This window comes from Tiliqua scincoides, chromosome 1 (assembly GCF_035046505.1).
Source record: "Tiliqua scincoides isolate rTilSci1 chromosome 1, rTilSci1.hap2, whole genome shotgun sequence".
NCBI lineage: Eukaryota > Metazoa > Chordata > Lepidosauria > Squamata > Scincidae > Tiliqua > Tiliqua scincoides.
This window is the reverse complement of record NC_089821.1, coordinates 16,781,946-16,796,252: the sequence shown is the minus strand read 5'-3', so window position 1 is coordinate 16,796,252 and position 14,307 is coordinate 16,781,946. Positions and strand designations below refer to the sequence as shown.

The 14,307-nt window shown below is 42.7% G+C and overlaps 1 protein-coding gene across 1 annotated transcript in view; it reads right to left on the bottom strand.

Moving 5' to 3' along the window:
• Window positions 1–14,307, bottom strand: part of STARD9 (StAR related lipid transfer domain containing 9) — a 133,222-nt gene that overhangs the window by 78,237 nt on the left and 40,678 nt on the right. The gene's annotated exons all lie outside the window — the stretch shown is intronic.

Genomic DNA, 14,307 nt, shown 5'->3' with positions numbered 1-14,307 from the left:
GCAGAGAAACAGATGGGATGTAAACCTGAATGTTAAGGAGAAGCTGAGAAAAACCATGGGATTTGACCCTCCTGCATAAGAAGTATGGAAGGCTGAGCAAGAGGGGGCACTCCAATCCACAGCTTCTTAAAATGGGGAAGATACCCTGCACATGTCTGATCTTAGAAGCTAAGCAGGGTCAGGCCTGGTTAGTACTTGGATGGGAGACCGCCTGGGAATACCAGGTGCTGTAGGCTTATACCATAGTCTTTCAAGACTGAAGGTTGCCAACCAACCAATTTTGGTCCATCAGCTAATAATCAAGACTTGCCAATCCCTGTACATTCGCTGAAACTTGCCAAAGCTCTTGAAGGGTTTTTGCGGGGCACAGAAGAGAGGCTTTTCATAGGCAGCTTTATGGATCTTCATGAGATGTAAAACTCTCAAAACAGCTCTCTTCTTATTCTGCATTTCTTTGGTATCTTGTTTTGTTAGATCATAAATCAGTGCCAGATCTCAATTTTTGTTCTTAGTATGCAGAGCATCAAGTGTCACATTAGGTAGTTTATAAATTTCAAGCAAAAAAGACCGCACTAGAATGAAGACAAGGAACAAGCAAAGCAAAACTTCAAAAGGTGGTATTATATTGAAATAAATCTTATGCCCAACATGTTTCAGCAATGTTCCTTCTTCAGCAACATCAAAAAACACTTTCATACGAGGACAGGCTACAGCGTTTGGGCCTCTTCGGCCTAGAAAAGAGACGCCTGAGGGGGGACATGATTGAGACATACAAAATTATGCATGGGAAGGATAAAGTGGATAGAGGAATGCTCTCTACACTCTCACATAACACCAGAACCAGGGGACATCCACTAAAATTGGGAGAATCAGGAAAGAGAAAAGAAAATATTTCTTTACGCAGCTGGTTGGTCTGTGGAACTCCTTGCCACATGATGTGGTGGCAGCATCTGGCCTGGATGCCTTTAAAAGGGGATTGGACAGTTTTCTGGAGGAAAAATCCATTACGGGTTACAAGCCATGATGCATATGTGCAGCCTCCTGATTTTAGAAATGGGCTATGTCAGATGCAAGGGAAGGCACCAGGATGCAGGTCTCTTGTTGTCTCGTGTGCTCCCTAGGGCATTTGGTGGGCCGCTGTGAGATACAGGAAGCTGGACTAGATGGGCCTATGGCCTGATCCAGTAGGGCTGTTCTAATGTTCTTATACTAGCAAAATTTTCCAACTATGGTAGCTCATGAAGGTGTAACTTCCCTTTTTGAGAATTTCCTTCAATAAACTCTCACCTTTATTGGCAGTTGTTTGAAGTTTTGCTCTCTCTCCAAGCCTTAGCTTTATAAATAACTTAGCTTTACAGCTGTCCAGGCTCTATCATTTGTAACTCGGACTGAAATAGTCTGCTGATCAGAAATAGTCCCGCAACCCCCTTTCTGCAAGGATGCCTTTTTCTCTGCAGTGTTCGTTTCAACTAGATCTATCATTTTGCTTTATTTTGAAGTGTCCTCAAGATCAAAATTCTCAAAGAATATGCAGGATTTCAGCAAATACAACCTAGTTCTCCACTAGGGTTACATTCCTGGAAAACCTAGTGGATACCGAATTAGGGGATACTGAATCATTGAGTCTATGGGGAAATGGGGTTAGGTTCCAGGGGACCCTCTTCACCATATACTCTATGAACTTTATGAACCTGAATCTAAACTTTAAGTCTATGGGGCTGGGTGATAGTGAGGGTCATCAACATCTCCAGCACCTGATGCTTCCTCCTCTGTGCCAGATATTTCTTGATCCATTGAAGGTTGCTGGCCCAATGAGTGCCAGAGTTCATCAATAGGGAGGAGGTTTCTTCAACCTTCCTCATCCTCCACCTGCCCCAGCCCCAGAGCAGCCTTCAGATAGCTTTCCAGAGACCTCTCATCATCACCAGAGTTGTGAAGGTTCAGCGGGGCTCCCCGAACTGGTGCCCAAGATGGTGAGGCAAGTCTGGAAGTGGATACAAATGTGTCTTACAACTCTCCATGGACCAACACTAATGCCATTTAATGTGGAAAATTGATACATACTAGACAGTTTTCTAAAAAAATGGGGAGTACAATTGGCTGGACGCTACTACCACAACCCCCTCCTCCATTGGCTGCATACTGTATAGGCATCTCTTCCTCTCCCCCCTGTAGGGCATCAGTGCTGACTTCTGCTCAGGAGGAGGCCATTTCTCTTCCTCCTCTTGCAACCTCTCTCACACCTACCTACCTACTTGTAGCTGTGCCCAGGTCCCCCTCGCCCCAAGTGTACCTGCACTGCATTTACCAGATAACAAGAACAGAGTCATAGATAATGAGAGGTGGGTGGCAATTCCACCTCTCACAGAATATAAAGAGAACATATAAAGAAAACTGACTGTATTATGAATACAGAAAGAGAGAATGATGCAAAAAACAGGGGAAAATTTATTATGAAGGGTGGTGCTGTGAAACAGTATCCAGATGCTTTCTAACATCTGGTCTATATTTTGCATCAATGCTCTGATTTTGCATTTATAGTCATCCCTCGTCTTACATTGCAGAGTCAGCACATAAAACTAAAATCAGTTATACTGTACATTCAAAATTACATTGAAAATCCCTTAAGTAATTGATCTTTAAAAATTATGAGAAACAGGCAGGAATTGAGACTGACTGAAGGAACACATGCTCACACTCATTCTCAGGCAGATTGTAGTAAACAGATTGGCAGATTGAAACACCTACACTATCCCCACTAACTGTGTAAGAGGCACTTTTTCAAGTGGGTGCTCCTCTTTTATTTAGCAGGGGGAGAGTAAACTGGACCTCCTCACCCCAGCAGTGTCTTCGCTACTGGCTGTCTGCGGGTGTTCTTTTGCAGCTTTTTAGATTGTGAGGTCTTTTGGGACAGGGAGCCATTAGTTGTTTGATAATTTGATTTTCTCTGTAAACCACTTTGTGAACTTTTCGTTGAAAAGCACTATATAAATACTGTTGTTGTTGTTGTTGTTGTTGTTGTTGTTGTTGTTGTTGTTGTTGTTGTTGTTGTTATTATTATTACAGCAAAATAGGACAAAAACCAGGCATCCTAGGTCCTTGGGAAGGACTCGATGTCCAGAAAAAACCAGTCAACAGCATCTACTTCAGAAAATCTCATAATAATGATAATAAATTTAAATTGCTATTTCTCTCTGGTTTTTTGTTGTTTTTTTTTGCATGTAGTTGAATTTGTGCATCACTTATGCAGAAGACAAGGGGCGACTGTACATTACTCTTTCGCAAATGATCACAACATAACACTTAAATACATTTGAATTCTATGAAAGAAGAAAGACCTAAATAACAGTGTGTTCAAAAATGCATAATGGTTAAGCCCAGCAAAATTTCAGCCATATGGTAAAAGGACACCATCTGTTCACAAAGCAGTAAACATGTGAAAACAGAAATAATTTATAAAATAAAAAATGTGTAATTACTGCACAAAGGCTGACTTCAGTCACGATTAGCTCAGATGACACATCTTGCTATCCAGATAAAATGGCTATTTATAAAAAATGAGGATCAGACTGAGAACACTTAGGGCCCAATGCTATCCAAATTTTCAGCACAGATGCAGCTGTGCTAATGGGGCATGTGCTGCTCCCTGCTGGGGGGGGGGAAGTAAAGGAGGCTTCCTCAAGGTAAAGGAATGTTTGTTCCCTTAACTCAGGGCTGCAGTACGGCTGCTTCAGTGCTGGAAAGTTGGCTAGGATTTAGCCCTTGGTCTTTCTTTCTTGATCATTTCAGATCTTATTGTAGTTGTCTAGTTTGAATATACAGCATTCAGCTTAGACTTTCTGTAAATCTGAAAAGGAATTCTGAAGGTTATCACTATGGCATACATCATATTTGTTCATATACTCGAATTTAAAAAAGGCTGAGGTAGGAATATGAATAACTTCTAGACTGGGTATGAAGAAAAATATGAACTATGCAGCTGAATGTGGTCAAATGCCATTTCTTTTAAGCCATTTCTGCCCAACGTTGCACATACGCAACAGGGATCAAACGTGTACACCTGTGTGTTGGGCAGAAATGGATTAAGAACATCTCAGATTAATCCCGCCTGTCTCTCATTTCAGTTCCAAATGCTCTCAAATGCCACAGCTAGACTTTTCAAGAGATATATTCCTTTTGTAATCACATACTGTTAATGATCGGGTAAAATAAGATCACAGGCAACCCTTTACCCCTAAGACCCTCTTTCGACAGTGGAAAAACACAGTGGTTGGGATATGGCTTGGGCTTGAAATGATCTTGAAGGTTGCTTTATACATGGTTTTAACATCTGTTTTTACTTAAATTGTTGGCTTCTACAAATCAGATAATGTTCTTTCTAAAAAATAAATGCCAGCAATGGCAAGATGGCAGAAAGCTGACATTTCTTTGAGTTAACCAACTTACACTGAAGACAACTTGCAGTTAAGTGAAAATGGAGGGAGACTGAGGAGCAACAAGCTACAATATGAGGGCTCTAAGCATACATGGAAACGTCATCAAATGTTTTTTGGGTCCCATTCTTATTCATGAATACTTATCAGTATACAGCCCTGCTACAAATAGCCAGCCCTGCTTTCTGAATGATTTTCTAACCTCAGTGCTGTCACTGCTTAGAGAGACCAAAATACATTTCTGCACATTAAGAACATAAGAGCCCTGCTGGATCAGGCCAAGGGCCCATCTAGTCCAGCTTCCTGTACCTCACAGTGGCCCATCAAATGCTTCAGGAAGCACACAAGACAGCAATACACAACCTGCACCTCGTGCCCTACCCTGCATCTGGCAATCTGAGGTAGCCTAGCTCTATAACCAGGAGCTTGCACATACCTACCATGACCTGAAACCCGTGATGAACTTTTCCTCCAGAAATTTGCCCAATCCCCTCTTAAAGGCATCCAGGCAAGATGCCATCATGACTTCCTGTGACAAGGAGTTCCGCAGACTAATTACACACTGGATGAACTATAATTCTGGAGTACAAATTAAAGCAATATTAATTTTATTTGTCATAATGAGCCTGCATAAGGACACGGGCACAAGATAACTTTCCTGTTTCCTTCTCCTAAGACAGCTCTGTGAACCCTCCCTTATACTCCCAAGAGACCCTTGGAAACAGTGTAGGACAGGGGAGCTGTTATGGGAGGGGAAAGTCCCTAAAAATTGTGCAGAAGCAGTTTTTATAAGTGATTTGGAGGAAGTTTCCCTGGGGGAGGGGCAGGGAAGAGAGTTGATTCTTGCATCCTTGTGCAAATTGTATTTACGATACAAGCCAATGCTTATTAACAATAAAACACTTCACTGGATATCAGCCAATGCTTAATATTACGTTGACAATAAACATTACATCTTCATTACTCTAGGATGATGCATTTATTTGAACGATTAGGAATCCTGTCTCCTTGAAAGACACAGCATAGATGAGTTACAATACTCAGTGGACCCATTCTTGACTGACAGCCCAAACTCCAATCCATTAATTTATAGAAGAAGAACACTTGTTCTATAGAATCCTTCTAATAAATGCCAGGCTGGCTTTCATCAGTCATTTTTTGCCTCAAGTGGTTAACTACCACCAACTATCCTATAAAGGCCTCTGATAGCCTACATCTGCAATTCTCAAACTCCCAGGGAGTTTGAGGACCGCAGTAAGTTATTGCGTGGGAGCAGGGGCAGGGGTAAGGCAGGAACGCAATCCCCAGGATTGCATCACTTAAGGAGGCTGTAGGGACTGACATTTACTTGCCAGTCCGTGCAGCAGCCTCCTGGGGGTGCAGGGAGCCCTGCGCGACCCTCTGCAGGGCTCCCCAACCTTCAAAAAGTGAATGTGGAGCGAACATGCCCCACCTCCACAAAACCAGAAGTGGAGCACTATCACTCCGCTTTCCCTTTTTGAAGGCTGGGGAGCCCTACAGAGGGTTGTGCAGGGCTCCCTGCACCCCAGGAGGCTGCTGCAGGGACTGGTAAGTGCATGCTAGTCCCTGCAGCCCCTTTAGCAACGCGATCCTGAGGATTGTGTCGCTGCCTCTCCTCTGCCCCCGCCCTTTAAGGGGACAGAGGCCAGGGTCCTCAGGCTGGGATGTCATGATGCCCCAGTTTGATAAGCCCTGGCCTACATGGAAAAGTATGATGCCTGAAGTTATAGTTTTCACAACAACCTCTAATTTAGACAAGATAGATCAGTGGTTCTCACACATTTAGCACCGGGAGGCACTTTTTTGAATGAGAACCTGTTGGGACCCACCAGAAGTGATGCCATGACTTGAAGTGAATGAATGAATGAATAAACCTTTATTAGGCATAGATAGAGAAATCATAAAAGCAAACATAATTAGTCCTAGTCCCGTTTATCAAAAACGGAGTTAAGATACTAAATTACTAATAAAACATTTACATTCAACATAGAATATCAACATTTTTGACAAATTACATTAAGAAGGCTTGGAAATCACCAAAAGTAAAAATTTAGAAATTCCCTCTAGCACATGTGGTGAGCAGTCATTTAGGAGACACTTCAGTTTTGCCTCATCCGAAAGCCCATTCATTTTGCTGAAAAGTGGAGTCATGTAAGTGTGGCGGGAACTAGTGTGCCGAGGACAATAAAAAAGAATGTGTATGATTGATTCAACATTTCCCAAATTACAAGGGCAGAGGCGTTCTTTATATGGTATTTGCCTATATCTGCCTATATCTTGAAGTGACATTATCAAGCAGGAAAATTCTTAATAATCCTAGGCTGCAATCCTACCCACACTTACCCAGGAGTAAGTCCCATTGACTATCATTGTTAAAAGCATATACATAGTAGCCTGTTCAAAGTACAGATCTGAAACATTTCCCCAAATGCAGTCACATACCATGGGAGCAACAAGTCTAATATACTAAAAATAAAACACTGAAATGAATGGGGACCCACCTGAGATTGGCTTGCGATCCACCTTGTGGGTCCCGAACCACAGTTTGAGAAACACTTAATGCAATTTTTTCAAGTGAACAGTGACTTATGTACAGTGCTTATGACTGTTTGTGAATGACAATGGAAAACACTTCTGATCCAGTATGGGCAGCTTTACAACTGTATAAAGGTAACTCGGTGTGCCTGCGGGAGCACTTTCACTATTTTCCTAATAATAGCTACTCCCAATATAAGTTAATAGAGAGGTGAAATTGACTAGACTGGCTCTGGCAGCTTTTGCTCTAGGTCAGTGGTTCCCAAACTGTAGGTCAGGATCTGATTTTTGTGGGTTCCACCGAGCAGAGCCTCCAGCGAAAACACAGGTGGTGGAAATATCAGATATCTAACTGCCTCAAGCCCTGAGGCTATTCAAAAAGAAGATAGGTGCTAACTGTCCTGAAAAAAGCTCAGCTCTCTAACAGCTCTATCCTATCCGCAGTGCTGCCACTGGGTACAAGCAGTGCCAAAACAGCTACTGATGCATCCAGCAGTACTGCCAGTGTGCCTTGGGGGGGGAGGGGAGCCCCAAGCCCTGCAATGGGGCTTCTCAAGTCTGCACTGGCTATTTTGCATGTGCGGACTTGAGAGACTCCATCTGGGCTTTTCAGCCCAACATATGGCAGCATTCTTCTGCCTGTGATGATTCTTAGGGCCAATAGGGACAAGTGCAAGACTTGAAGAAAAATTCTCACCCTTTCCATATTATGGAAAGGCTTCTATTATGGCTTCTATTACTGTACCACTAGGAAATTATTTAGGTGAAGAATTTTATTTCAGGTCTTCAAACTCCTGCAGCAATGTAACATGAAAGATTCACCTGCTGAAATTTTGTCTTGCGCATTGTCAGAAAAGTCATAAAATTGAAGTCTGGCTTTGGACTAATATATGCTGCACAGTCTGCATGTCTCTCTTCAATAAATACAGTGGTCTGTAGAGAAAAGATAACTAGCTTTATCCAGGGCATCTTTGTCACTCCTTTTATGGGATAGAGTGCTCATTTAAGAGCACAAAAAATTATAATACATATGCACCATAAATTTATTTATTCCCCCCCCCCCAAAAAAAAAGCAAGTAAGAATGAAGCATATGAATGGCATGATTGCTCCAGTTAATTTAATTTCCATTTTAGAACTTTTGTTCAAGACTGTTCTGAAAGATATGAGTACTACTTTAACAATAAGTCATTCCCATAAACTCAAGTGAAAGTATGGAGAGTTCATCATCTTGCAAAAATCATTCATGCTAAGTGTATATAGAGTTCCATGATCCTTTTCACAAAGATTTTTCCTTTGTAAAGGAAAGCAGTTGCAGGCTTCAAACTGAATGGCAGATTGGTAGGGACAGGGCCTCAGCTATCATTAGGTCAACAAGGCAGCCACCTAAGGGACTGATCTCAGGGGGTGCAGTACTGATCTTTGAAAAACACAGTTTTACGAGTTTTTCTTAACCCACGTAAAAATGCAACTGACAATTTATAGCTTCTATTTTAATATAAATACCACAACAGTGATATAAAATAATTATAAAGTCTAATGAAAAATTTCTATTTCAGTTAGCCTTGCCTAGGGCACATACTAGTATGGCACTGCAACTGGGTAGGGATGTTTAATCCTCTCCTTCCCAGCTGTTTGTTCAAAATCATCATCCCAACTACTTCTCTTCCTGCACATAAAAACAGCAGGTGTATGTGTGTGTGATTTGAGTTGACAAATGGTTAAGAGGAGAGGGTTAAACATCCCCTGTACTTTCCCACACACACAACCCCCCCTCCCCAAGTTCTCTGCTCAATCTGAAGCCACCCACAGCTATAAAATCTGATAAAAGAAATACCTTGGAGGAAAGAGTAACAGAAATACATGTAGCGTGTAGTTCCTCTGTAAACCCATATATAATCTGCCAACTAGTTTCGGACCATTTCCTCTGCTGGAACTACCCATACTGCCAAAGGAGACAGTAAATAATTCACTCTCTTCATCAAAACAGTAAAAGCCAGTGACAAAAAGTCTCAGCAACTATCATAGAAAGAGTGTAGAGAATAGGGATTCTCTCTTATTTAAAAAAAAAAAAAAAAGGTAAAAGACTAATGCAGGAAGGAAGAACTAATGTATTGGCTTTGTTTCCATGATACAGGGTCTTTTCTGCATGCAAATTCTCACGAGGAATACCAAATTAATCCCAGCTGAAGGCTTTCTGTGTGCAAAGAAAGCAGCCACCAGAACACAGGGAACCCCATTATACTCATTAATTGAGCAAGACGCTTCTGCTATGACACTAGGTTTATTTAAGCAACATTACACTATTCAAGATGAAGAAGAAAGAGTGGGACTGTGGTCATTTTGGAGCATTTTTCCTCTCCTGTAAATAGATGACTGGCTACATTACTAGGAATCCTAGCCAATCCTCAACTCTTCACTTCTTTGCTCAATTACACAGGAAGTCGCAAAACGGACTAGAAGGCTGCTCTCCAACAGATAAATCTATAGAGAAAATCTCATTGGCTGTGGGGCTAGCAGGGCTCTGAAGAACTGAACTTTCCTGGCTCATCTACTACAGAATTTCGGGTTGACTGAAAGGACATCAATTCATATCTCTGCAGCCATGCTGTCCAACTGTAGACAAGGAAACATTTTGTCTGTCTCATATCTCTTGATAGTTTCTCAGGGCACGAACCAGGCAGCGGCAGCTGTTTCTCTGCTAAGCCAAGAGAAGAAATGGAGGCTGGGGAGAGAAGGTGGAGTTTTGCAACTCATTTTATATTTATACACAAAGCAGAATGGGAAGGAAGGCTCAAGTACATACATAGTAAGGCTAACAAATGATAATTTAACAAATAATTAACAAATAATTTTAATGATAGCTGTAATAACAATTCCAGGAAATAATAATTGATAGGAAAATAAGAATAAGAAAATGAACGATGTTTTTTTTTTTCTATAAAGACAGTTGCTGAAAGGTTTCATTCTTGGGAATAATACAGTGGGCCCTTGTTACCTGCGGATTCAGGACCCGTGGATTTGATTACCTGCAAGTCCCAAAGCCGCAGGGTCGGCCTGACGTGGACCATCTGAAGGTTCAACTTGAAGCCCCCATCACCTCCAGAGGGTTTCTGAGGCCCATGTTGGCCACACTCAGCCTCCCAGCCATCAGAACACCTTCTAAGGCCTTTGGGAGGCCTTAGAATTTCACTTCTGATTTTAGGAAAAAATGGAAGTGATGTTTAAAGGCCTTAAGGGGGCTGGGGAGGACCCTGAACATCCTTTGGAGGTGACAGGAACACAGCTCCCATTGCCTTGGGAGGATTAGAGGTGCCGGGATCTGCAGATTTCATTATCTGTGGGTTTGGGTATCCGCAGGTTTCCTGGAATGGATCCCCACAGACACTGAGGGCCCCCTGTACTGTTGGATTCCTGCCCATTCCTGACCACTCTAAATTGGACCAATCATTTTGTTTGGCACCTTGGCTCTCAATAGACTTTTTTTTAACTGAATGAACTACCAGAGATGAGTCACTAGTAGAAATGTAACCAGGCTGCAGTGAGTGGGGCATGTACTGCAGGCACAAAAGTAACAGAGGCAAAAAATATTAAAGGATGGGGTGGGGTAGTTTTTGGGACACAAAGTTAATACCTGCATTTTTTATAGTTGCCTCAATTCATTTATTTTCCTTAAATATATATGGTAGTCCTTTCCCACCTCTTGAGAATGAGAAAAAGCAGAGGATTTAGCTTTCATAGCACTGAGAGTCGTTTGTTAATCAGGCATATTGGAAACACTCTGCACACACATTATATATCACTCAGTTTCAGTAACTTTATTGGCATATAAAACACATACATCGACAATCAATCAATTTGCAGGCTTAAGAACATAAGAACAGCCCCACTGGAACAGGCCATAGACCCATCTAGTCCAGCTTCCTATCTCACAGCAGCCCACCAAATGTCCCAGGGAGCACACCAGATAACAAGAGACCTCATCCTGGTGCCCTCCCTTGCATCTGGCACTCTGACATAGCCCATTTCTAAAATCAGGAGGCAGCACATACACTTCATGGCTTGTAACCCGTAATGGATTTTTCCTCCAGAAACTTGTCCAATCCCCTTTTAAATGCATCCAGGCCAGATGGCATCACCACATCCTGTGGCAAGGAGTTCCACAGAACAACCACACGCTGAGTAAAGAAATATTTTCTTTAGTCTGTCTTAACTCTCCCAACACTCAATTTTAGTGGATGTCCCCTGGTTCTGGTGTTATGTGAGAGTGTAAAGAGCATCCCTCTATCCACTTTATCCATCCCATGCATAATTTTGTATGTCTCAATCATGTTCCCCCTCAGGCGTCTCTTTTCTGGGCTGAAGAGGCCCAAACGCCGTAGCCTTTCCTCATAAGGAAGGTGCCCCAGCCCAGTAATCAGTCGCTGTCTTTTGCACCTTTTCCATTTCCACTATGTCCTTTCTGAGATGTGGCAACCAGAATTGGACGCAATACCAGGTGTAGCCTTACCATAGATTTGTACAACGGCATTAAAATATTAACTGTTTTGTTCTCAATATATTTTCTAATGATCCCAAGCATAGAATTGACTTTCTTCACTGCCGCCGCACATTGGGTCGACACTTTCATCGAACTGTCCACCACCACCCCAAGATGTCTCTCCTGATCTGTCACAGACAGCTCAGAACCCATTAGTCTATATGTGAAGTTTTGAATTTTTGCCCCAATGTGCATGACTTTACACTTACTGACATTGAAACGCATCTGCCATTTTGCTGCCCATTCTGCCAGTTTGGAGAGATCCTTCTGGAGCTCCTCACAATCACTTCTGGTTTTCACAACTCAGAAAAGTTTGGTGTCATCTGCAAACTTTGCCACCTCACTGCTCACCCCTGTCTCCAGGTCATTCATGAATAGGTTGAAGAGCACCGGTCCCAGGACAGATCCTTGGGGCACACTGCTTTTCACCTCTCTCCATTGTGAAAACTGCTCATTGCCCATTGTGAAAATTGCCATTTCCTGGTCTTCAACCAGGTCTCAATCCAGGAGAGGACCTGCCCTCTAATTCCCTGACTGTGGAGTTTTTTCAGTAGCATTTGGTGAGGGACCATGTCGAATGCCTTCTGAAAGTTCAGATATATAATGTCCACAGGTTCTCCCGCATCCACATGCCTGTTGACCTTTTCAAATAATTCTATAAGGTTCGTGAGGCAAGACTTACCCTTGCAGAAGCCATGCAAATTCTCTCGCAGCAAGGCTTGTTCTTCTATGTGTTTTGAGATTCTATCTTTGATGAGGCATTCCACCATCTTACCCGGTATAGATGTTAGGCTGACCGGCCTATAGTTTCCTGGGTCCCCCCTCCTTCCCTTTTTAAAAATCGGTGTGACATTTGCTATCCTCCAATCTTCTGGCCCCGTGGCCATTTTGAGGGACAAGTTACATATTTTAGTCAAGAGATCAGCAACTTCATTCTTCAATTCCTTAATAACTCTTGAGTGGATGCCATCAGGCATCAATTTAATTTATCAATTAGGTCTGAAACATCTTCTCTTTTAACCTCTATCTGACTTAATTCCTTGGTCAAGAGGGGCCGTTCAGGCAGCGGTATCTGCCCGAGGTCTTCTGCTGTGAAGACAGATGCAAAGAACTCATTTAATTTCTCTGCCATCTCTAAGTCTCCTTTTATCTCCTTTTATCCACGCTGCAACGTGGGCAGGAGGTCTGGTCTAGAGGGTAGAGCCTCCATTTGCCTGAAGATTAACATCCACAAGGTCGGCAGTTCGAGGCCACCGGCACCGTGCGACCTTGAAACAGCTGGCAAGCTGCAGCTGAGCTGTTCCATCTGCTCGGAGTGTGGGAGGATGGAGGCCAGAATGTTAAACCAGATCGGAGCGTAACATCTTGAATGTGGTGGTTCTTGAAAGAGAGAACCTTCTTTCAATTTGTAAAAATCCCTGCGTGGATTTAATAAGCCTGCCTGTGTAAACCGCCTTGAATAAAGTCTTGAATAAAGACCAAGAAAGGCGGTATATAAATACTGTATATTATATTATTATTATTATTATTATTATTATCATCTCCCCTTTCCCTCCCTCATCATCCAGAGGGCCGCTTCTCTGGTGGGTTTCCTACTTCTAACATATTTGAAGAAGCAGGATTCTTCAAATATTTTTGAATCCTTTTATTATTCCCCTTAATGTTGCTGGCCATGTGTTCCTCATAGTCTCTCTTGGCCTCCCGTATCACCTTCTTACATTTCTTTTGCCACAATTTATGTTCCTTTTTATTCTCCTCATTAGGGCAAGACTTCCATTTATGAAGGAAGCTTCCTTGCCCTTTATGGCCTCTCTGACTTGGCTTGTTAGCCATGCAGGCACCCTCCTCAACTTAGTCATGCCCCTCTTCCCTTGAGGTGTACACTTCTCCTGGGCTTCTATTACTGTTGTTTTACGTAGCCTCCATGCACTCTGGAGAGATTGGACTCTTTTTACCTTCCCTTTCAACCTCTTTTTAACCAGCCTCCTCATTTGAGGGAAGTCCCGCTCGTCAGAAGTCAAGGGTTTTTGGGAGAGATTTGCCCAGTATTCTTCCCCCAATGTGCATGTCGAAACGGATTGCAGCATGATCACTGTTCCCCAATGGCTCAGTAACACTGACATCTCTAACCAGGTCCTGAGTACCGCACAATATTAAATCCAGAGTCACCTGTCCTCTGGTGGGCTCCATGACTAGCTGCTTTAAAGCACAGTCATTTAGCATGTCAAGAAATCCGGTCTTCTTTTCATGACCAGAACACAAATTGACCCAGTCGATGTGAGGATAATTGAAGTCCCCCATGATTACAACCCTGTCCCTCCTTGTCACCTACCTGATCTGTTTCCTCATTTCGAGGTCCCGGTTTCTGGTCTGGAGGACGACAGTACACCCCCAGTATTACATCGCTCCTCAGGCCTGATAATTTAACCCACAGAGATTCTATGGTGGAGTTGGACCCACCTTCAATCTCTACTTTGCTGGATTCTATCCCTTCCTTAAGGTAAACAGCCAACCCACCTCCAACACACCCCTCCCTGTCCCTCCTGTAGAATTTATAGCCCAGGATTGCAGTATCCCACTGATTTTCCGTATTCCTCCAGGTTTCCATTATGCTCACTATGTCAATGTTTTCCCTAGTCACCAGACATTCCAGTTCTCCCATCTTTGCTCGGAGACTTCCGGCATTTGCATAAAAGCATTTGTACATGGAAGAAGAAGATGCTTGAAGAGTAAGAATGATTCCTTAAATGATTTCCAGTATCTTGGTCTCCGGTTCCACT